At 37.0% G+C, this 25,057-nt stretch overlaps 1 pseudogene; it reads right to left on the minus strand.

The window, feature by feature from the left end:
* Positions 1–13,717: 13,717 nt before the first annotated feature.
* Positions 13,718–20,068, minus strand: LOC141561972 (biogenesis of lysosome-related organelles complex 1 subunit 2-like; annotated as a pseudogene).
* Positions 20,069–25,057: the final 4,989 nt, after the last annotated feature.

A 25,057-nucleotide genomic window follows, 5' to 3' on the forward strand; every position in this document is an offset into this window, starting at 1 on the left:
CTCATTTTTGCTGGGTAAGTTATTCTTGGCTGCATACTTCTTGGACTTTTCAAGGAGAAATCCTTGAGTCATTCATTTCTATTTGTTTGAGTCTAATTTTTTAGACTCACTTTTTTTATATCTTTTTGTAATTGTCCAACTGAGTTTTTAAATGAGTTTTTTTCTTCTATGGAATTTTTTTCCATTTCATCCATTTTATTTTTTAGAGAGCTGTTTTCTTTTTCCAGCTCACTAATCCTGTTTTCCTTGGAGTTGTTTACCTTTTCTAATTTACTAATTTTATTTCTCAATGATTTGTTTTCTTTATCCACACTGTCTTTAAATGCATGGGATGACTTCTCCAGACTCTCTTGCCAAGCTTCCCTTTCCTTTTCCCATTTCTCTTCTAGCTCTCTTGTGAGAGCCTTTTTGATTTCCTCTGTGAGAGTCTTATGTATCAAAGGATATGAACAGACAATTTTCAGATGATGAAATTAAAACTATTTCCACTCATATGAAAGAGTGTTCCAAATCACTATTGATCAGAGAAATGCAAATTAAGACAACTCTGAGGTATCATTACACACCTGTCAGATTGGCTAAGATGACAGGAACAAATAACGATGAATGTTGGAGGGGCTGTGGGAAAACTGGGACACTGTTGCATTGTTGGTGGAGTTGTGAAAGAATCCAACCATTCTGGAGAGCAATCTGGAATTATGCCCAAAAAGTTATCAAAATGTGCATATCCTTTGACCCAGCCATACTACTACTGGGCCATTATACCCCAAGGAACTACTAAAGGGCAAGGGTCCTGTATGTGCCAAAATGTTTGTGGCAGCCCTTTTCATAGTGGCTAGAAGCTGGAAGATGAATGGATGTCCATCAATTGGAGAATGGTTGGGTAAACTATGGTATATGAATGTTATGGAATATTATTGTTCTATAAGAAATGACCAACAGGAGAAATACAGAGAGGCTTGGAGAGACTTACATCAACTGATGCTGAGTGAAACGAGCAGAACCAGAAGATCATTATACACTTCAACAATGATACTGTACGAGGATGTATGCTGATGGAAGTGGATTTCTTCAACATAGAGAAGAGCTAATCCAATTCCAATTGAATAATGATGGACAGAACCAGCTACATCCAGAAAAGGAACACTGGGAAATGAATGTAAACTGTTATTTTTACCTTCTGAATCCAATTCTTCCTGTGCAACAAAAAATTCAGTTCTACACACATATATTGTATCTAGAATATACTGTAATATATTTAACATATATAAGACTGCTTGCCATCTGGGGGAGGGGGTTGGGGGAGGAAGGGAAAAAATCTGAATAGAAGTAAGTGCAAGGGATAATGTTGTAAAAAATTACCCATGCATATGTACTGTCAAAAAAAATGTTATAATTATAAAATAAAATAAAAATAAAAAAAAAAAAAAAAAAAAAAAAGAGAGTCTTATGTATTGAGGAGCAGCTCATATTCCTCCTAGGGGATTCCTCTGGAGACAGTCTGCTTTTAGTCTCCTCAGTGTTTGAAGTCTGCTCTCTATCCATACAGAAGCTGTCAATGGTTAGAGCCCTTTTAAATTTTTTGTTCATTTTGTCAAGAGCGGAATCGAAGAAAACAAATTGACAAGAGAAACAATTGGTCTGGTTTTTTTTTTTGGGGGGGGGGAGGGCTGAATGGTGTTAATGGGCTTCCTCTACAGACTGTGGGAGACAGCAACAAGGCACTAACAGGACAGCGATGGCTGCGCTGCATCTGTGCTCTGAGGCTCTAAGAACAAGCTGAGTCACTTCTGGTGGGAGTGAGGGTGGCCAGTCCTGAGAGAGTCTAGCTTTCCGGGGTGTTATTCTTCACCTCCAGTGTTTACACCCTCTCTCTGCTCCTGACTTGCTGCCAAGACAGAATAGCCACACTGGGGTAAAAGTCTTTTTGAAGAAATGGAAGAGATCACACCCCTCCCCCCTTCAGTCTGTGCTGTGTGAGCTGCCTGTGTTGCTCTTGCTGCCTGCTCTCAGGCGGGGCCCAATCTGTTCGACCCTCCCCTGAGCAAACATAGACCTTTTCTGGCGAATTTCAAGGATTTCTTCTGTGGGATTATTTGTGGGTTTCTTTTCCGGTCAAGCATTAACTCTGAGGCTTGTCATGAAATAAGTCCTGAGAGAAAATGCGGAGCTCAAGCAGCTGTGTGCCTCCATGCTGCCATTTTCTGTATTTATTCTCAACCACTTCATTTTTCAGATGAGGAAACTGAGACCCAGAGAGGTTAAATGAGTCATACAAAGTCCCAGGGTAGTACATAGGATTTGAATGCAGGTCTTCTGATGCCAGATTTAGTGCTTTCGTCAATGTAGTTAGCATTAGTAGCAAGAACAAAATGATCCCAAAGAGGTCTAAAATATTTGTTAACTCAGAGATTTTAGGGAATATATCTCCTAAATTAGACATTTTGTTATAATGAAGCTTAAAAATTATTGATATCTTTTGATTTCACATTATTTGTATCTCCCAACATCTGTCTCATTGAGCCATCCTTCATAAGAAAGAAAAAAAAGAAGGAAACAAAAATTAGTACAGCAAAACTATCACATCTAACATTTGGTGAAGTATTCGATGTCTCTACCAAAAAAGGAGGAAGGTGCATTTCTATCTTTAATTTGGGACCACATTTGATTATTATTGTACAGCAATTCAATTTTTATGCTTTCTTCTTTCTGCCTACTTCACTTTACATTGGTTCATATGTCTTCTCAAATTTCCTTTATTTTTCATAACCATTGTTTTGTTTAATATTCTATTTGATCAATATTCCATAATTTGCTTTTATGTTCTTTAATCATTGGCTATCTTTGTTTTTAGTTCTTTACCACCATGAATGGGTTTATTATAAATATTTCAATATATAAAGGACTTAGCTTTCTTATATTCCTGGCAGTGAAATCTCTTATGTAAAAATGTATGACTCTTTCTGTTATTGTTTGCTTTCATTTTTGTTTTTCTTCCCAGGTTATTTTTATCTTTTTTCTAAATCTGATTTTTCTTGTGTAGCAAGACAACTGTATAAATATGTATACATATATTGTATTTAACATATACTTTAACATATTTAACATGTATGGAACTACTTGCCATCTAGGGGAGGGGGTGGAGAGAAGGAGGGGAAAAGTTGGAACAGAAGTTTTTGCAAGGGTAAATATTGAAAAATTACTCATGCAAATAAAAAGCTATTAAAAATGTATGGAAATTTTAGTCTTTTTCTTAGCATTTTTTCAAATTGTCTTCTAGCATGATTATTTCACAATGATTTCACAATGACTCACAGCTTCACCATTACTGTATTTCTGTGCCTATCTTTCATAGCTCTACTAGCATTGAAGAACTCATCTTTTGTCATCTTTACCAATTTACTTGGTATGAGGTTAAATTCTCCCAATTGATTTAATTTTCATTTTTCTGATCATAGATTATAACAGATAATGGATGTTCTCTTACTAAGTTATCTCTACTCTGGATTTATGCTGACTGGCTTTAGTCCTAGGAGAGGTTATCTGTTGTCTAAATAACAAAGTCAGTTTTTTCTCATTATCTCTTATTCGTTATCCTAGAATAGGTATTTGATAATAGTTAAACAAAATTTATGCAAAAGTATTAATCAGTAGAGCCCCTCTTCATTCTTTTCTAGCTAGGGCACATTATTTTTGGGGAGCATTTCTAGAGCTGGGCCTTTTCTGAAAAGAACTCATACCTTTATTGGCAGCCCTTGTTTGGGGTTTTCTTGGCAAAGATACTGAAGTTGTTCGCTATTTCCTTCTCCAGATCATTTTACAGATGATGAACTGAGGCAAACAGGGTTAAATGATTTATTCAGGATCACACAACTAGTAAATGTCTGAGGCCAGATGTGAACTCAAGAAGATGTGACTTCTTGACTTTAAGCCTAGTTCTCTATCCACTGCTCCACTTAGCTGCTCTTTAGTAAAAGGCATTAAACAAGAGGCATCTTGTTTTTCCTCAGGTATCCCTTCTTTTCTCCCTTTCATCTCAGAGGGGTACAATACTAAAGATTTTCATTGAGCAAAAAGTCTACTACTCAGTGGACATTAAAGGGAAAAGTACTCCTATGCACCAAAATATTTATAGCAACACTTTTTGGTAAGTAAGATGTCTATCAATTAGCAAATATTTAAACAAATTGTGATTCATAAATATAGTGAAATATTGTTTCATGTTTTAAGTTTTTTTTAAGGTAAATTTTTGAATATTTTATGATTTAAATGTTTTTAAAAATAGAACTAATGAATAACTGTCCTTTTTCCTGTTTTTTTTTTTTTTTTTTAAGGAAGGTACCAATAATCACTTTTGAGGAGTCAAGTGAATTGAGTCTTTAATCTAAGCATGGCTTTTTCGGTCAAGAATAATGGAACCATAATGCTTAGAACCAAATATCAGATTCCCTGATGTGTTTACAGAAGAAAACAAAGATGATGTAATTAGCTGGATTAGATTTTTTTTAAATTATAGAAAAGATCCATATTAGCAGTGATATGTTTCTGAGAGCATTGAGATTTTTTTTTATTTATTTAATACAAAGGGCATATTTAAAATAGAAGAAAAGAACAAAATCAAAGGGGAAAAATCTTAGTCCTTACTGATACCAAAAAAAATTAAAGTGACCAAGACAACATCATCAACTACTCTTTCATAATACAAAATCTTCCTGAGAATCATCTAAAAAAGAATTTAGAGTACCTTGATGCCTTATAATCTAGTTAGACAAATAAGACTTATACACATGAAAATTAAGTATCAACTGAGCAGTATGGACAGAAAGTGATATTGGAATTCAGGAAATTCAACTTTCCTGAAGGAAGTGAGACTTGAACTGCATGAAGAGAGTTTTGATAAGTAGAAAGGAGGTTAGGGAGGTATTCAAGAAAGAGAAGAACATTAGGAAAGGCAAGCAAACAGAAATGAATAAAATGTTCTTAGGGATAGTGAACAGAACAGCCTATATGGAGAGAAGGGCTTATATTAGGGAATATTGAAAGAGAAGGTTAACAAAGTATGTTTATATTTACATTATCAACAGCTTTGAAAGCTAATATAAAGGACTCAGACTTTATTTAGTGACCAAGGAAGATTTTTTTTTATATTAAATTTTTATTTTTAAAAATCATTCTTAATTTGTCTTTCCACTGTACCCTCCAGCTCCCTGTGTCAATGGAGATTTATTTTAGATGTATTCATCAGGGGAGCAGCATACTGAAAGTGATATTATAGAAAGATTATCTTTATGGTAGTATGTGAAATAGATTAGAACAGGAAGAGATTGGAGACAGAATGATAAAAATTAAGGATGAATCCAGGTATTCCTTGTAATAGGTATATATAAAAAGCAATGAGAATAAGATGGCAGGATATAAGATAAATTCTTTCAAATGCAAAATGTATTTTTTGAAAAGGAGATGTATGGAATTAAATTAAAGTAGAACCACAAACCATTTTGAAAAAAATAATGTTCAGATCTTGATAATGAAAACTCTCAACAAGATTATAAGATCTATTGAACAATATTATTATAGCTTGAAGTTATCAACACAGACTATAGTTGAACATATAGTTGAACAGGGTTATATTCAAATAACCTAGATAATGAACTAGCCCAGTGGTTGTTTATATAAGGAATTTTCTGAGGATAAAATTCCCTCTATAAATTCAGCTCTGCATTTAGTTTGCAGCTAAAGCCAGAATAAGAACTGCTTAAGGCATTTAGAGGCTAATGGATTTGCTCAGGGTCATACCACCAGACTAGTACTTATCTAAATCTAGGTCTTCCTGACTCCTAGAGTGCCTGTTTATCCAGTTTATCACACAACCCTTCCATTTAGTTACTAAGGTCCTTACAAAACAAACAATAAAATAGTTAATCATTCTAGAGAAGAAATTCTCAAGGCATGCTAATGTACTGAGTTTCAACTAGTTATAGTAGACTTATATTTTCAACCCCATGATATGAGTCTTCAGACTCTATTTGAATCATAGCTAAGAAAAATACTGTGCTGGCCAAGAAAGGTTCTAGAGCCACTGCTCTAGAATACTCATCATATAACAGCTAGGTAGTCTTGTATTGGACCTGAAGTCAGGAAGACCTGAGTTCAAATTTGATCTCAGACACTGTATTAGCTGTGTGATCCTGGGCATGTCACAACCCTATTTGCTTCAGTTTCTTCAACGAATGATTTGGAAAAGAAAAGATCATTTTGCTTTTAAAATAACTGATATAGAAAAATTCTAAATTGTATATTTGCCCATAACAGAAACATTTTCAAAGGAACAAAGGCAGAAACTATTATTCTCAGAGTCCCTTTAAATAATGGATACATGCTGAGTGAAACGAGCAAAACCAGAAGATCATTATACACTTCAACAATGATACTGTATGAGGATGTATGCTGATGGAAGTGGATTTCTTCAACATAGAGAAGAGCTAATCCAATTCCAATTGATTAATGATGGACAGAACCAGCTACACCCAGAAAAGGAACACTGGGAAATGAATGTAAACTGTTATTTTTACCTTCTGAATCCAATTCTTCCTGTGCAACAAAAAATTCGGTTCTACACACATATATTGTCTCTAAATTATACTGTAATATATTTAACATATATAAGACTGCTTGCCATCTGGGGGAGGGGGTTGGGGGAGGAAGGGAAAAAATCTGAATAGAAGTAAGTGCAAGGGATAATGTTGTAAAAAATTACCCATGCATATGTACTGTCAAAAATGTTATAATTATAAAATAAAATAAAATAAATAAATAAATAAATAAATAAATAAATAATGGATACAACTTTAAGATGACTCAATATAATTAAATAAAAATCTTGCAGAATATAGAATCTTAATTTAACATAAAATAATCTAATGGTAATTAACAATTTCTTCATTCTTTAAAAAAAAATGTTAAGTCAATTTCCTCCAATTGAGGAGTCCCTATAGACTTTTTGGAAATAGCCCTACAACTTATCAGATCAAGTTAAAATTCTGCTCTAGGTTTTTTTGTTATCATAATTCTTTAAACAAGGAAACCATTATGCACTTAGATTTGCTGAAGACAGATGGGATACCTTAGTAGAAATAAATTGCGTTCAGAAAACTTACGGTTCCAACAAACCTCTTAGAGCAGCTATAGACTTGGAAAATAAAAATAAAGCAGGCTGTTCTTTTAAACAATATAAGCAATTAATGTTTTAATCAACAAGAAACTGCCAATTGTTAAATATTGACTGCACCATATCTAATGGGGAAAGGGGGAAATTAGATTGTCACCTAATAAATCTAACCTGACAAGGTCCGCTCCACATGACAGCCCTTCTGACTCCACCAACCTTCCCAACCCCCACTTCTCACAGCTAACCTTTGTAGAGTGCCAAGTCCCCCAGGATTCAATCTGCCAGCCAAAAACAGGCCCCAACTTCATGGGGTATCTCTTTTCCCTATCTCTTTTCCCCTGATAAATGGCAAGTTCAATAGGACCTTGCCCCCTTCTGTCCCTTATTTCCAACAAGCCATTTTCCTCTCTTTCTTTCTTCTCTCATCCCATCTCTTCCCCTGACCCCATTTCTATTTCTGCCTGATGCTAACATACTTGCTCCTTCTCCAACATACTCTTCTCACTTTTTAAAAACATACTTCCAAACCAATAACCCTTCTAACTAGATGCTCCATTTAAACTATCAATTGCTTTTGCAAATCAATCTTTCTTGTCCCTTGTTTTTAAATCACTAGTTTTTGTTTTTTTTTTTACTTTAATCTTTAAGATTCACAATAACTTTGGACCAAATTTCATAAATATTCTTCTAGAAAGCAAGATGCCATCTAATTAGGGGGCATACAAATGTGACCTCCCCTAAGGTAAGCTACTGGCACTTTGTTTTAATAACCTATATTTTAAACTGAATTAAATCAAATACAAATGTTGCAGACAAACTGAATTATTATTTGGTTGTATATATACATATATATGCACGCACACACACACACACACACACACACATTTAAACTACCTCTCAGAAGTTTAACTAGATAAGGAAGCTTTTTTTTCCCTGCTAGAGTTTTTCCCTCCAAAGCAATTGACATCAGCTTCTTTTATTCTCTGTCTTACCTCCCACCAGGCAGAGTTGCAACTTGAATCAGATAGTTTTATTGCCCCCTCCTTTTTTAAAATAAGCTTTTCTGTCAGATTTTAAAAACAGCCAAGCCTTTTTGTTGTTTTTGTTCCTTTTTCTTTCAAATGAGTGTAAACAGGTTACAATTAAATCCAATAAGAAGTTAAAACCACAAGCATTTTTTTATGCTAAGCACCTTTGCAATATTGAAATGATCAATTGCCAAATTTCTTAAATTCCCAATAATATAAATCTGCTTTTGCTCTCATATCTCAAATAATGAATTCACTAAATTGATTGAGCATAGTTTCTTTCTCTTTTCCTGGCTCTATGTGTCCCTACTGTAGTCAGGGAATGAGGAAGGGGAAGAAAGAGACTATCTTCACTCACTGCACTATCCTCCTCCCTCTAGGAGTCCCCAATTTAATTGAATTGCTTTGAAATTTTGAAATGACCAATTGCTAAATTCCCCAATCATTACTCTCAATGGACTTTGCTGCAGTTCTAACTTAGGCCAGAGTTGGAGCTTAGAGGAAAAGTCAGGTCTTTTTCTCTCTCTTTTTTTTTTCCTAACAAATTCTAGCTCACAGAACAAACATGACAAAGACATTCTGCACAAAGACAGAAACATAGACAAAAATTACATAGAAGAGAACCATCCCTTCCCCACACACAACAGAAATATCCTAGTGCACTTTTTTTTCCCCTTTTTTCTCCAAAGATTTAAATTGGACTGTCCTCTCTCAGAGAATCCAATCTCATCACAACCTGGAAAATAGTAACTTGCAGAGCCAGACCAGGCAGACCAGGCTTGGAAGGAGTCGCCTGCCTTCCTGCCAACCAAAGAGAGCCCCCATCCTGTGCCATTAACAGAACTTCCTTCCTGGCTCACCTCTTAACCTGGATCATCTAAAGCTTGATGATCCTGGGGCCCATGCTGCCCAAGGACAGTTCAAGGAATATGCATGCATAAGTTACCTGGCTCTTTCTTACCTGGGTTTTTTCTTTGAAGACTTGTGTGCTTTCTGTTTGTATCTGAATATCTCTCCTAGGCTTATTCTTCACAGAGAGGGAGGCTGAGAATCTGATCTCAAGGAGGGTCAGAGAAAATCCAACCTGGTGCTCATCTTGAATCAGGATCCAGCCATTTCTCTGGGAAACCACAGATCCTGGGCTGAGACTCCATAAACTGTGTGGGACGGGTCCTAGACCCCCTTTCCCAAATGACCCAGAGACATCTTCAGGCACAAAGAGAAAGTATTTATTTAGTCCCTGCAGGGAGATGCCCAGACACACATCTGAGAGCCACCCCAGCTCCTACCATGTGCTCTTGGAATCTGACCAATTTCTGCTTGTTGAGGTTTAAAAAGCAAAAGACCCAATCCTTTTCATTGAACAGACTAAAAGGACGCAACCATCCTTGACCTGCTTCCTGTGGGTCACATCACTTGAAGGACTGGCCTTTAGAGACCATATGACTCCCTGCAACCTAAGGTTCAAGACTGGATATAGGGATCACATGATTTAGTCTCAGTATTGAGAAAGCTTTATCCAATCAGTTCCATTCATGACTTTGAAGAAATATGTGTGAGAGTAGAGCAGAGAAGAGCAGTCATGTGTTAAACATATAAAGAAAATAGTGTATATGAAATGATCAGGGGAAGGTGTCAGGATTGTGAAAATTTTAGACAATGAAGCACATCTGTGCAGATGCAAACTTCAGAACTGGGTGAGACTTTTCTTTCTAAACCTATCTAAACCCCTTGTTTCATAGGTGAAGAAATTCAAATTCAGAGAAGAAATTTGCCACAATTATATAGATAGTGTTTGAAGTAAAATTTGAAACCCAATATTCTTCCTCTAGGAGCAGTAATTTTCCTATTATACTACATTGCCTCTTTTGTGAATTGAATCTCAGATGAAAAAACAATCCTGAACTATTTTGTAAGTCTTAAAGCTATAGAAAGGACAGTAATTTGGGTCCGTATCCCAAAGAGATCATAAAAGAGGGAAAAGGACTCACTGTGCAAAAATTTTTGTAGCAACTCTTTTTTGTAGTGGCAAGGACCTAGAAATTGAGTAGCTTCCCAGTTATTAGGGAATGACTGAATAAGTTGTGGTACATGAATGTAATGAAATATTATTTTTCTATAAGAAATGGTGAGCATGTTGATTTCAGAAAAGCTTGGAAATAATTACATGAATTGATGTGAAGTAAGCAGACCTAAGAGAACATTGTACACAGCAACAACAAAATTATATGATGATCAACTGTGATGGATGGCTCATTTCAACAATGAGATGATTCAAAGCAATTCCCCTAGATTTGTGATGGGAAAAGCCATCAGCATCTAAAGAGCAAACTATAGAGACTGAATATAGATCAAAACATAGAATTTTCTTTTTTTTTTTTGGTTGTTTGCTTGCTTTTTTTCTTTCTCAATTTTTTTCTCCTTTTGATCTGATTTTTCTTGTGCAACATGATAAATATGGAAATATGTTTAGAATAATTCCACATGTTTAACCTATACTGGATTGCTTGCTATTTAAAGGAGGGGAGAAGAAAGAAAAGGAAGAAAAATCTGGGATACAAAGTTTTGCAAAGGTGAATATTGAAAACTATCTTTGTATGTATTTGGAAAAGTATAATACTATTTTAAAAAGGCCAGTAATAATTATTTTAGTACTTGGTTTCTCTGAGAGAAAGACTTTTGTTGTGGAAAATCTTTTGAAATGCTCCCAAATTCAAATCTGAGACAAGTTTATTTGATACCTTCTCTGTGCAGTACATTTTATCAAATGTTTTGTCCTTCTTGAAGAATACCAATGACATTAAGAGGATTATGTCTTGACTTGCTCATAAATTGGTTTTAAGTGAGGCAGAGCTGGGCAAAGTTACTGGCCTCTCTCTTTTCTCCAGAATCATCAGAATACAGTGGCAAGATAAGGGTCAAGATGACTCTTAATAGCTTAGGATGCAGTGAGTGACCTTGGTTGTTTTAAATTGAGGTCTTTCCCAGATCTCAAATTGTCTAAAACCATGCCCATTCAAAGACTAAGGAGTAAGAGTTAAGCCAAAAAAAAGGCTAAATTTACCAACATAAAGATGTCAATCTGGGAGGGGAAGTCCCTCAGAAGATCTGGCTTGAATAGAGAATAATTGCTAGTTCCACTTCTAAGCCCTCAGCACCTAAACAAAGAGCCATTAGAGAATTGGGCTGAGGTTATTATTGACTATTTAATGAAAGCCAGTGATTTGGATTTAAAGGTTTAGTTAAGTAGCCCAAAAAAGAGGAAATGCAAAATTTAGAGAATACTTGGCTCAGAAAGTTACAATCTAATTATAATACAATTACAATCTAATACCCCAACAGAGTCCATTAGTAGGAGCCATCCAGATTGAAGAAAGCAGTCAATAAATAATTTTGATATTATCCCCTATAATTAAACAAATGCAAGGAGAGACAAACATCTTCCTCCTCTCCCCAGCCAAAAATAGCATTTATTGTTTAAAGTTCAAGAACAGATTAAAATGAGGTGGGGGACATATTTTCAGAACAGTCAAAGGAGGGAAAGGAGAGAGGAGACAAAGAGACCTGAGCCGTTCATCTGTGTCTGCTCTTGCAGGCATTGATCCAGCATTCTGAGTCCTAGTTCATAGCACACAAAGAAGCACATGACAAGGGTGGAGTTCCAGGAGGTACAGTTTTAAGAAGACATAAAGAGATAGTCAAAGCTACACATCCAATTGTGTTTCCACAGTTATGAAAATTAAATTGGAAAAATGAAGCAAATTAGAAAATTGAAACCCACAAGAATGTCAAAGAATAATATGTGATGGAGGTCTTATATTTGAACTGGAGCCCTCTGAACTTTGCTTTCATAAGAATGTAACCTCTTTTGGGGAAGGGGCTGACTTTTGTAATCAGGGCCTGAGTTTTGAAAAGAATCTTTTGTTTTTTGTCCCTAGACCTCCACTTTTATTTTTCCCCTTAAGAACGTAAGCTCCTTATGGGCAGAGACTCATTGGAGATTTACATAAAAGTGTAATTTCTGTAACATCCAATTCAGAATAGGAAACTGTTCGAGGACAGAACTGTGAACTTGAAACAAAGGATTCTTACAAGGTTTTTTTTTTTACAAGGTGTTTTTGCTGAGGCAACTGGGGTTAAGTGACTTGCTGAGGGTCACGCAACCAGGAAGTATTAAGTGTCTGAGATCAGATTTGAACTCAAGTCCTCCTGAATTCAGGGCTGGTGCTCTATCTACTGCACCACCCAGCTGCCTCATCCATGTATATATTTTGAAAATAAAAACCTTTAACAAAAGAGAGAGAGAGAGAGAGAGAGAATTACATTTTCCCATCTAGGGATGTAAACAGTTTAAGCTTTAAATATATACATATAAAAATAAATATATATATTTACCCTTTTACTTTTCTATGTTTCTCTTGAGTTCTGCATTTGAATATCAAATTTTCTGTTTAGTTATGATTTTTTTCAATAGAAATGTTTGATAGTTGTTATGATTCTTACAAGGTACTAAGACAGTGGAATTGATAGAGACAATACTTATCTAATTTAGCATGGTTCAGTATGATTGATCTGATCCTACAAGGAGATGTTATGGGCCAAAACTTGAAACAAGGTACTAAGTGGAATTGAGGAGATAATGGTTAAATCTAGTTTAGCATTGATTGAATCCTCCAACAAACAATGGTTTCCTAGTGATGTTATGATTGGTTTGTACTCAGTGTGGAGCATATAAGCAAGAAGCTCTCAGAGCCAGAAGGACAAACGCACTAGAAGCTCTCAGAGGCTGAGACAGATTCATTCCATCATCCATCTCTGTGGTGGCTGGAGGCAGAAGCATCAACCTTTGAAGTTGGGGAGATTCAGAAGCTAGAGAAGGCAGGCGGGAACTCAAGCTCTCAGAACCAAGGAGAGAGGTAGGCCTTTATTGTCTCCTTCAAAGTCTTGTCTCCTTTCCTGGGGCTGGGTTAGCTTTCTTAAAGGCCTTCCAGAGTCTTGGTTTCAGTGAATAATAATTTTTCAAGGCAAAACCAGAAAGGAATTTTATTACGATCTCTCGAGAAATGAGGTCTCCCTCTCTCCCTCTCCACAAGCAGTTAGGCAAGGAGAGACAAGGCCCAGTTAACAGATAAGAATTATATATGGGCTTGGGCTAATACTCCCTATAGACTGGAATTTTGCCCTGATTATCTAGGACCAATGACCTCACATTCTAAACCATAAATGAAGAAAAACTTTCAACCACATCACATCTTTAGAATTATTAAATTACCTTATATGGGAGTTTCAATGCCAAGGTGGTCCCAATTTAATCTCACAAAGATAAGGTCCCATTCCTTGTAAACCTTGTGATGTCTGGAGAAAGAAACCTGGCCCTGGGGCACAGCCGACCTTCACTCAGTCTTTAGAATACTGTTCTCCATTTGTGAGACAGCTTTCACAGTTCACTTCATTCAATTTCATGCATTTTAGCTCTTATGTAACATTATCAGAATTAAAGTCTTTATACTAAAGAATTCTTTCACCACCTTTCTAACTTCTTGTACTTTGCTTCTAGTCTCTTTGAATCTAACTGGTAGACTGCCTGCTCAAGAGCTGCTACTTGCTCCTCAATTAAGGTGGTCTGATCCAGATAAGGCTGAAATGCTGCATATTTCTGATTCAGGTCCTTTAGGTTTCTACTTATGTTTACCACAATATCTTTCATTTCTGGTCAGTTTGTTTATATTTTCCAGAAGTTTATAGTCTTCACTGGTGGCTATCAGGTGGCAAGTCAGATACCTAGACATCTTGGAGAATATGTCCTGGCATAGTCCTGTGATATTTGCTTCAGCGGGCTCCAAGTCCTCATAAGCTGTCTCTACCACTGTATTATCTAGAGGGAGGAAGGGGAGAAGGAAAGGAGAAAAAGAGAAGGGGGAAAAAACAAAGGGAGAAGACTGAGAGGGCAGACAATAAAATTCTCTCAAAAATCACAAAGTTAAAGCACAAATCTTTCCTTTTGTTACCAAATTAACATTTCATGACAATAGAAAGTGTATACTGTCCATCCAAATTTCACTATTAGATGGCTTAGGGGTGTTGTGGATTGTTCAAATTTGTAGAAAGGTTTATTTGGACAGTTGTAAGAAAGAAAATATCTTGCCAAGAACTCCACTGACTGATGAATGCAGGAAAGATTTATACCACATTCCTGAAAGATCTCAAAACTAAAAAAACTTATTTTCTTTTGTAATGCTGTCTAGCCTCAATATATTTTGGGGAACCAGGAAAAATGGCCCATTAATAGCTCAATTAACTACAGCACTATCCAGCAGCTTGATTTGTTTTGCAGAAGGCAAGGCAAATGGACTGAAGTTCTCTATGTTCAAATCTTCATGGCCTTAAACCTTCAAGATTTTAAATTAAAACAGCACTGCAGGATGCTCTTAAAATTTACTGGAAGAAAATCAAGTTTAGATACTAACCTTTTAAATAACCCCCTCCTTTCCACTTCTCTAGACACACAGGATCCCCACTCTGCACCCCCATGCAGTCCTTATTAGAAGGTCTGTGAATCCCTTTCAGAACCACCTCCTTATCAAAGACAGGACCTTGAGTTCAACAATATTTCTTTAACTCTGTCCCCCTGGTCTCCTGAACCGGATCCTGAGCCTTCTCTACCACCACTCCTGAATCCCTCTGATACAAGGAGTGGGACCCCCTTTTCTCCTCCTCAGGACCCTGATTCAGCCACCCCTTCTAACCTTTGCCCACTGAGAGAAGCAGCATATTCTCAGGGAGGGACATTCAAGGTACACGTAGTTTTTTCAATGTCAAATTTCTCCCAGATTAAGGAAAAACTTGGCCATAACTCTAAGAACCCCACCAAGTTTATTGAGGGCTTTAAGGCCAGTGCCCTCCAATTTGATCTTTCTTGGGGAGATATTAATATTAAACAATCTGCCCAGTTATAAGGAGGAAGCTGCAGAAGGCAGCTTTGGACCCTCAGACTTCCCAGACTCGGCTGTTAGAAACAGCTTTTTGGAGTTTTTAATAATAGGGACCGAACAGCAGCAGAGGAAAACTGAAGAGTTAAAGCAAGAGAACAGGCCCAAATTTTAGCTGCTGCCATATCTGGGAACCATATGAGTTTGTACTTCAGGTGTAATGGACAGCCCCAGCCAACCTGAAACTGTCCTCAGAGGAACTCCTCCCTCCACCCCATCCTTGACCCAAGTGCAATCAGGAAGGGCACTGAGACAGACAGGCCTACAGGTGACAAGCTGCCTCCTCAAAGCCATGCCCTCCTGCAGGATTTTGGGGCTTTGTCAAGCTCCAATACAACAGTACCCAGCTGAACCCTGGGTATCCTTGGATGTGGCCAGTAAAACCATTGAATTTCTTTTTGATATGGGGGCCTGTCTCAAATTAACACTGTGGTCTCACTCATCCCTCCCCCCCCATAGGAAACTGGGGATTGAAGGTAAATTTAAGAACTGTTTTGAGATCTTCCCTCTGCCTTGCCATTTTGGTGATCTGTTCTTTAAACACTCCTATCTAAATATTCCCTCCCCTATTACTGGGGCATGAAATTGGGGGTCCAATTTTCTCAGATGTTTAGATGATTTTTTTTGTGCTTCTTTAGAAGCCCTCACATATTCCCTCTGAAATCTAGGAGAAAATTGTCCCTGGGCGAGCCACTCACAAGATCCCAGCCTTAGTCAGGCTTTGGGACCCCAGTGCATTCCCCCCATAAACGCCAATACCCAATAAAGGCAGAGGCTAGGGAGAAACTGCAACTCCTGATTGAGAAATTTCTTAAGCACAAACTTTAAGCATTGGCTAAAGATTTAAGGTATTTGGAGTTGCTTAATAGGAGTCTCATCCAATATATGGATGATATTTTGATCTGTAGCTCTACCCAAGAGGCATCCCTAAATATAACCATAAAAACCCTTAATTTTCTGGTGTCTATAAGCTATTGGGTCTCCTTATTCAAAGCCCACATTGACTGCCAGTTTGTCAAATATTTGGGCCATAACCTAACTCCCATTCAAATCCCTGACAACCTTTCCCTTGACTGGGGCCCCATCAGGTCAAGGCTTTTAAGACCTTGAAAGTCAAACTGACTTCTGCCCCTGTTCTGGCCCTACCATTTAGAAAAGCCTTTTACTCTGTGTGTAGATGAAAGGGGAGGCCAGGCCTGAGGTGTTAACTCAGGTTCTTGGACCTGATCCCAGACCTGCTTCCTACTACTCAAAGAAACTGGACTCTGTTTCCCCAGGATGGCCCTTCTGACTTAGAGCAGTGGCTGCTATGCCCCTTCTAATTGAAGAAGCCTCAAAATTCACCCTAGGGCAGCCATTGGAAGTTTTAACCCTGACTGGATGCAGAGCATTTTAGAAGACAAAGGGCATCAGTGGCTAGCTATGGTGGGAGGCTTATAAGATATCAGGCTCTTCTACTAGACATCCCCTACCTGATTCTCCGGGTGTGTCACATCCTTAACCCTGCCACTCTGCTCCCGGACAACACTCATTTGGGAGACATCATTCATAATTGTGAATCTAAAGCTTCTGTCTACTTCAGTCGACCTGACTTGAGGGACAATTCTCTTAACAACCAGGATGGTGAATGGTTTACGGATGGATCTAGTTTTCTTGAAAATGGAGAAAGAAAGGCATGTTATTCTGAGGTGATTCTCAATGGTACCCTGGAAGATAAGCCACTGCCTCCTGGGACTTCTGCCCAGAAAGCTGAACTCATTGCCCTACCCAGAGCTTTGGAACTGGGGAAGGTAATGAGAGTGAACATCTATACAGATTCCAGGTCTGCTTTTCATAGTTTTCATGCTCATGGAAAGAAAGGGGATTTTTGACAGCAAAGAATTCTATTAAATATGCAGGAGAAATTCTACAGCTACTAGAAGCTCTCCACAAACCCAGAGAGGTTTCAGTCATATTTAGTAAAGGACACCAGAAAGGAGGTTCACTTCAGGCCAAGGGGAATAGGTTTGCAGATGCAGCTGTTTGAGCTGCTGCCCATTTACCCCTGACTCTGCCCCTTTTAATCTTCCCACTCTGATTCTTACACCCCTTCATATAGCTCACAGGAACAAGCCCTTGCAGAAGAAAGGGGATACACCCTTTCTCCTTCTAGTTGATCTCAAACACCCTCAACCCAACTTTTAATCCCAGAGGCAAGTCAGTGTAAACTTATTTTTGGTCTTCACCAAGCTACCTACTTGGGAAGAAATACTCTTCAATCTCTTGTAAAATACATTTTTTTATTGGTCATAAGCTGGGAGAAATGATCAGGCCTGCCCAGTTTGTGCCCAAGTAAATCCTGAAAGAGCTGTTAAACTTTCCCTTCTCCTGAAGGGGCACACACTCAGGGGAAGATTGGCAAATAGACTTTACATATATGCCCCCTTGCAGAAGTTTCAAGTTGCCTTTGGTCTTTGTTGACACCTTTACTAAGTGGGTAGAAGCTTTTCCCTGCAGGACTGAGAAAGCTCAGGAGGTTATCAAAGTGTTTGCTAAAAGAGATCATATCTCACTTTGGCCTGCCTAGCTCCTTGCAGAGCCACAAGGGCTTGGTCTTCATTTATCAGATAACACAAAATGTGGCCAAGGCACTTAAAATCATTTACCACCTCCACTCTGCCTGGCATCCTCAGGCTTCTGGGAAGGTGGAGAAAATGAATCACATCCTTAATAAACAAGTCCTTATAAAATTGTGCTTAGATACCTGAGAGGATTGGGTCAAGAATCTCCCATTAGACTTCTTAGAGTCTGCCTTGCACTTAAGAACAACATTAAGCTTAGCTCCTTTGAACTTCTGTATGGGAAGCCCTCTGATATTTTTGAAGATCCAGAACAGCATTTGGTCACTCAGTTGGCCACACAGCTCTGTGCAGCCCAGAAGGCCCTTTCTGAATAAACAAATGAGCATCTCCCTAAACCTACAGACTACTTCCTCTGTAAATCCAGGGGACATGGTATAGTTGAAATCTTGGAAACCTGAAGGTGCTGATCTTCTAGGTATAAAATGGAAAGGACCACATAAGATCCTTATGACTACTCTAACATCAGTCAAACTGGAAGGGTTCCCAGCTGGACTCCTGTTTACTTCTCCCTCTGGTATTTCAGAATATTTCTGTGAATCCATAGAAGACCTGAAGCTATTCTTCTGTAGGACTCCTGAAAACACTCTGGAGAAAGAAGGGTGAAATTGTTTGTGTCCTTTTTTTCTCTCACTCTAGTCTTCCTAACATTTTCCCACTCCAAGGATAAGAAATTTGCTTCTAGCATTTCTCTCCAGTTTTTCTTGTTGTCATTTCATGGCCCCTGTCAGTAGGGTCCTTCTTAGTTTTTCAGACTAGGGAGCTCCATGGGAAGTGGGGCCGTTCCATTGTGGGGTGGGCCATCAGCATTCTCAAAAGACCTGATGCATTATTTGCAAAGGCCCCATTCCCAAATGTCACACTCTCCACCCTGGATGCCACCCCATTTTTAACCTACTTGTGAGATTTTTTTCCTTCAGGCTCCAAGCTAAGAATTTTCAATTATTTGTTCCATGGGACAACTGACTTGGAAACTCAACATTCCCTAGATTTTGCTGCTGCCATCTTCAGATTTTCACTTTCCTCTTGGCCTGAACCCCCATTGAGCATAGGGACAGCTTTATGGCCCTTGTCAGCTCGAAGCAGCTCCAGAAGATGAGATCTTTGTCCCTTTGCCCCAAATGAATTTGGGGGTGACTGCTTGAGGAAGGAATGATGTAATAAAATTGTGTATTCCTGATCTTTGGTGGGGTGGACCTGGGTTGGAAAAATCCTGAATCTCAAACCTTCTTGACCTTTGAGAGCATCCCCAACCTCCTGCTTGATTCCTAGGGGAAACTCCCACAATAATCCCCACTTACCCCTATTTAGAGATCTTGGCCTGGGGCATAATTACCACCCATTATTGAGTCCCTCAATTCATCTGGATATCACTCCCTAGTCTCCTGGGTCATAGAAAACTAAATAAAAATCAAAGCTCTATATCCCAACCTTTGCTAATTCCTAATCAGGAACTGGCCCACTGAGAAGCTTCTCAGTGTAAATAAACCCAGTTTTATCAAAAACCTTGCTTGCAGACTGGGAGTGCAAATTCTTTTGCAGAACCTATAACATAGGTCTGGGAACCCCATTGCTGTTAGGTTATCTTCACCCCTCAACAATACAAGAGACACCAGGAATGGTAAATATGAAATAGATTTGGGAGTGCATATGAAAGACAAGTTCTTTAGCAGAACTCACAATTACACAGTAGAAAGGCAGTACCCCATGAGATTGGGGCATGCCCTTATCTAGCAAGTTAAATTCTGAAAGGGACTTAGCACCCTAAAAGAATAAGTTATCTCTGAGGAGGAAAAATGGGGTTGGGAAGCACATAGCATAGGGGAGAGATAAGGGGAAAGACATCATGAAGCAGAGTGATATGGCAGACTAACCCAAAGGAAGGCAGCAGCCATGAGTTGTCCCATAAGTTGATTTTATAGGGAAAATTTAACCTTAGGGACCTGATTGGAATTTCTGATAGAGCATGGCATCATGAAACTACAGAGGGCGGTTCTAAGGGCATTGACATAACTTAGAGACCTCCCCAGAGGATGAGACCCATGAAGCTAAACTGATCTTTATCAGTGCCTTCTCCCTGCTTTCCCTCAGGGATCAATTTTTTGGTCTCTTTCAATCCAACATACCATTCAGGACCTCATCAGTAGGGTTAGGTGAAACACCACAAGGCATGATGGGATTAGAAGAGACCATCTGGCATGGAAGAGCGGTAAGAGGAAAGACACCATAAGATGAAATGCCATGGTGAACTGACTCATCAGCCATGGGATGACCCATAAGTAGATTTAATAGGGAAAATTTAACCTCAGGGACATGATTGGGATTTTTGTCAGAGCATGGCAAGGTGAGACTGCTGGAAGACCCCTACAGAGGCTGGACTTCAAGGCTTTGACATAATTTGTATTTCTGACTGGAAAATCTCTCCAGAGAGTGGGACTTGGAAGTTAACTGATCCTTATAAATGCTTTTTTCCTTGCAGACCTTACAGATTAATTTTTATCAATTCCTTTGTGGTTAGCAGAGATGGAAGACCTCATCACCTGCAAACTTCAGTGATTTTTAATGAGTTTGCTGTAGAAAGTCCTGCTTAATTTAATAACAGAGCTCTTCTGGGGACATAGAAGGATGCTAGGCAATTGAGTGGTAGTATATGGAAAATATTTCCAGTGCTGGCTCAGGAAATATTGAGAAAGAGAAGGAAAAAGGGAGAGAAATGGAATGGGAAAGGGAAGAATGGGGAGAACAAGAGGAAATGAGAGAGAGAGAGGAGAGGGAGGGAGAGAGATATAGGGAAGAAGAGAGAGAGTAACAAAGAGGCACAAAGAGAGAAGGAGGGAGAAAAGTGGGGGGGTATAGAGGGAGAGAAGGAAAGGGAGAAATATAGAAGAATACAGGGAAGGATGAAGAAATTTTAAAAATTAATAGTATTTTATTTTTTCAATTACATGTAAAAATAAGTTCTCAACATCCATTTTTGAAAAATTTGAGTTCTAAATTTTTTTTCTTTCTTTCCAAAAGACAGCAAGCAATCTATTACAGGTCAAATGAACAATTATCTTAAACATAAAATAATATTAAATACATTAAACATTAGACATGTTAAGAAAGAAAACTCAGAACAAAAGAACCATAACAAAGAAAAATCAAAACAAAATAAAACAAAAAAGGTGAAGAAAATAGTATGCTTTAATTTAAATTCAGTCTCCATATTACTTTGGATGTAGATGGCATTTTCCATCTGTCTGTTAGAGCTGGCTTGAATTACTGTATGGCTGAGAAGAGCTAATTCCATCATAGTTAATCATCATATAATCTTGCTGTTACTGTATACTTCTGATTTGTGGCAGCTCTTTTGGGTGGCAAGTATTAGAAATTGAATGTAAGTTAAGTTAAGAGTGCCTGAATAAGTTGTGGTATATGAATATAATGAAATACTATGATTCTATAAGAAATTTTGAACAGGCTGATTTCAGAAAAACATTGAAAGAGTTACATGAACTGATTCTGAGTGAAGTGAACAGAACCAGGAGATCATTGTACACAGTAACAGCAAGGTTGTGTAATCAACTATGATAGACTTACCTCTTCTCAGTAATATAATGATCCAAGACAGACAGATAAAGCATAGTATTTTGACCTTATAGTTTCCATGACTGTTTTGGCATGTATACTCTCAGGTATTTTGTACTATTTAGTTATTTTAAAGGATCTAAAGCAATACTGAATAGCATTGCTGACACATATTGCACTTTCCCTATTTTTCTTTTAATTAAATTTATTTTAGCTTTAATTTTGTCTGAGATCATAATTATCACCCTGCTTTTCTTTTTACATAACAAATTTTACTCTTCATCTTCATTTTATCTTTTTGTGCATCTTTCATTTTTATAGCATTTCCTGACAGCAACATATTGTTAAATTCAAATTTTTAATCTGCTTTCAGGGTAAATTCATCCCAATCACCTTCTAAGTTACAATTATTCATATATTTTCCTCCTTTCTATTTTCCATAATTATCCTTTTCTCCCTATTTCTAAGACTCTTCTGCTTTACTTCTATCCTTGACCTTGCCCTCCTATTTCTATTAACCTATTCATTACTGCAAGAGTCCCTCCCTTATCCATCCTCTCTCTTCACTCTTATCCCTTTGCTTATTTCTTTCTGAATTTAGAAGACTTTTATACATATATGTATTATGTTTTTTCCTCTTTTAACCTAATCCCAATGAGAGTAAGGTTATACCATCATCCTCCTCCCCTACTAACTTCTTCTATATCCATTTTTCCTTTTTATGCTCATTTGTATGAAGTAATTACTCCTTTTTCTCTCTCCCTACATGTTTTTTATTTTTTAATTTTTAGAATGATCTCTTCATATTCATCTTGGCTCAAGCCTTTCTTTCAACATAGCCAAATAATGATCACAATCATAAGACTACTAATGTTGTTTTTCAAAATATAAGAAGTATGGCAGAAATTAGATATGGATCCACATTTAACACCGTATACCAAGATAAGATCAAAATGGGTCCATGATTTAGGCATAAATAATGAGATCATAAATAGATTAGAGGAACAGAGAATAGTCTACCTCTCAGACTTGTGGAGGAGGAAGGAATTTATGACCAGAGGAGAACTAGAGATCATTATCGATCACAAAATAGAAGATTTTGATTACATCAAACTAAAAAGTTTCTGTACAAACAATACTAATGCAAACAAGATTAGAAGGGAAATAACAAATTGGGAAAATATTTTTACAGTTAAAGGTTCTGATAAAGGTGTCATTTCCAAAATAAAGAACTGACCCTAATTTATAAGAAATCAAGCCATTCTCCAATTGATAAATGGTCAAAGGATATGAACAGATAATTCTCAGATGATGAAATTGAAACTATTTCCACTCATATGAAAGAGTGATCCAAATCACTACTAAGACAACTCTGAGATACTACTACACACCTGTCAGATTGGCTAAGATGACAGGAACAAATAATGATGAATGTTGGAGGGGATGTGGGAAAACTAGGACACTAATACATTGTTGGTGGAGCTGTGAAAGAATCTGGCCATTCTGGAGAGCAATTTGGAACTATGCCCAAAAAGTTATCAAAATGTGCATACCCTTTGATCCAGCATTGCTGCTATTGGGCTTATATCCCAAAGAAATACTACAGAGGGGAAAGGGATCTGTATGTGCCAAAATGTTTGTGGCAGCCCTTTTTGTAGTGGCTAGAAACTGGAAGATGAATGGATGTCTATCAATTGGAGAATGGTTAGGTAAATTATGGTATATGAAGGCTATGGAATATTATTGCTCTGTAAGAAATGACCAGCAGGATGAATTCAGAAAGATTTGGAAAGACTTATATGAACTGATGCTGAGTGAAATGAACAGAACCAGAAGATTGCTGTACACTTCAAAAACAATACTATATGAAGAGTATTCTGATGGAAGTGGAAATCTTCAACATAAAGAAGATCCAACTCACTTCCAGTTGATCAATGATGGACAGAAAACAATTACACCCAGAGAAGGAACACTGGGAAGTGAATGTAAATTGTTAGCACTACTGTCTATCTACCCAAGTTACTTATACCTTCGAAATCTAATACTTAACGTGCAACAAGAAAATTGGATTTACACACATATATTGTATATAGGTTATACTGTAACACATGTAAAATGTATGGGATTGCCTGTCATCTAGGGGAGGAAGTAGAGGGAGGGAGGGGAAAATTTGGAAAAATGAATACAAGGGATAATGTTATAAAAAAAATTACTCATGCATATATAGTGTCAAAAAAATTATAATTATAAAATTTAAAAAAAAATAATCCCCCCCCCAAAAAAACCAAACAAAAAAAATATAAGAAGTAAAACTTTTGATCTTATTGAGTCCCTTATAATTTATCTTTAATACTTACCTTAAATTTCACCTTGATGTTATATGTGGAATTTTCCTTTAAGTTATGTTTTTGTCACAGATTCCTGAAAGTCTTTCAGTTTATTAAGTATCCATTTTTTGGGTAAATTACCCTTGGTTATTACCCCAGCTCTTTTGCTCTATGTATTTCCAAAACCTACATTCCTTCAACATAATAGCTGCTAGGTTTTGTGTAATCCTTAATAGAGGTCCATGATATTTAAATTGTGTTTTTTTTTTCTTATTTCCAATATTTTCCCCTTAACCAAAAGCTTTGAAACTTGGCTATGATAATCAGGTAAGCTTTCTTCCTGGGATCTTTTTCAGGTGGTGATCAATGGATTTTTTTTTCTCCTATTTTTGCTTTGCTTTATTGTTTTAAAACTTTAAGACATTTTTCCTTGATAATTTATTGTAATATTACATCATGATTCTTTTTTTATTCTAATTTTCAGATAGTCCAACTATTTTTATGTTATTTCCTCTCAATTTATTCTCCTTATCATTTATTTTTCTGATAGAATGTTTCACATTCTCTTCTATTTTTCCAATCTTTTGATTTTGTTTTATTATTTCTTGGTGTCTTATGATATCATTGGCTTCTCCTTTCTTTCCCTAATTCTAGTTTTCAAGGAAATATTTTCTTCCTTAAATTTTTGGCTCTCTATTGCAAATTGGTTGACTTTCTTTCACAATTTTCTTGCTTTTCTTGAACTGCTCCTATTTATTAATTTGTTTTTTTTAAATAGTATTTTTTCTTTCATTACACATCAAAGCACTTTTTAGCATTCGTTTTTACAAGATTATTTTTTCTCAATTACATGTAAAGGCAATTTTAGCATTCAGTTTTACAAGATTTTGAGTTCCAAATTTTTCTAGTCTCCCTCCCCTTTTCTGAAAATGGTAGGCAATTTGGTATAAGCTAAATAAGCAAAACATTTCTGTATTAGACACAGTTGTGGGGGGAAAAAAAGAAGCATATTGAAAGAAAAAAAAACATGAAAAAGAAGAAAATAAGTAAAAAAATGTTTCCATCTGCAATCAGAATTCTTTTTCTGGATATGGATAGACATTTTTGCACATATGAATCTTTTCCTCTTTTTAATAATGTCTTTGGGAAACAAATCTGGTAGTGTTATTGCTGGATTAAAGGGTATATACCATTTGATTGCCCTTTGGGCTCTCCAGAATATTTGGATCAGTTTACAACTCCATCAATAATGTATTAACGTCCCAATTTTCCACATCCTCTCCAACATTCATCATTTTTTTTGTCATATTAAACCCTCTGATATGTGAGGTGCCTACTTCAAACTTATTTTTATTTG

Source organism: Sminthopsis crassicaudata, chromosome 3 (genome assembly GCF_048593235.1).
Source record: "Sminthopsis crassicaudata isolate SCR6 chromosome 3, ASM4859323v1, whole genome shotgun sequence".
Lineage (NCBI taxonomy): Eukaryota > Metazoa > Chordata > Mammalia > Dasyuromorphia > Dasyuridae > Sminthopsis > Sminthopsis crassicaudata.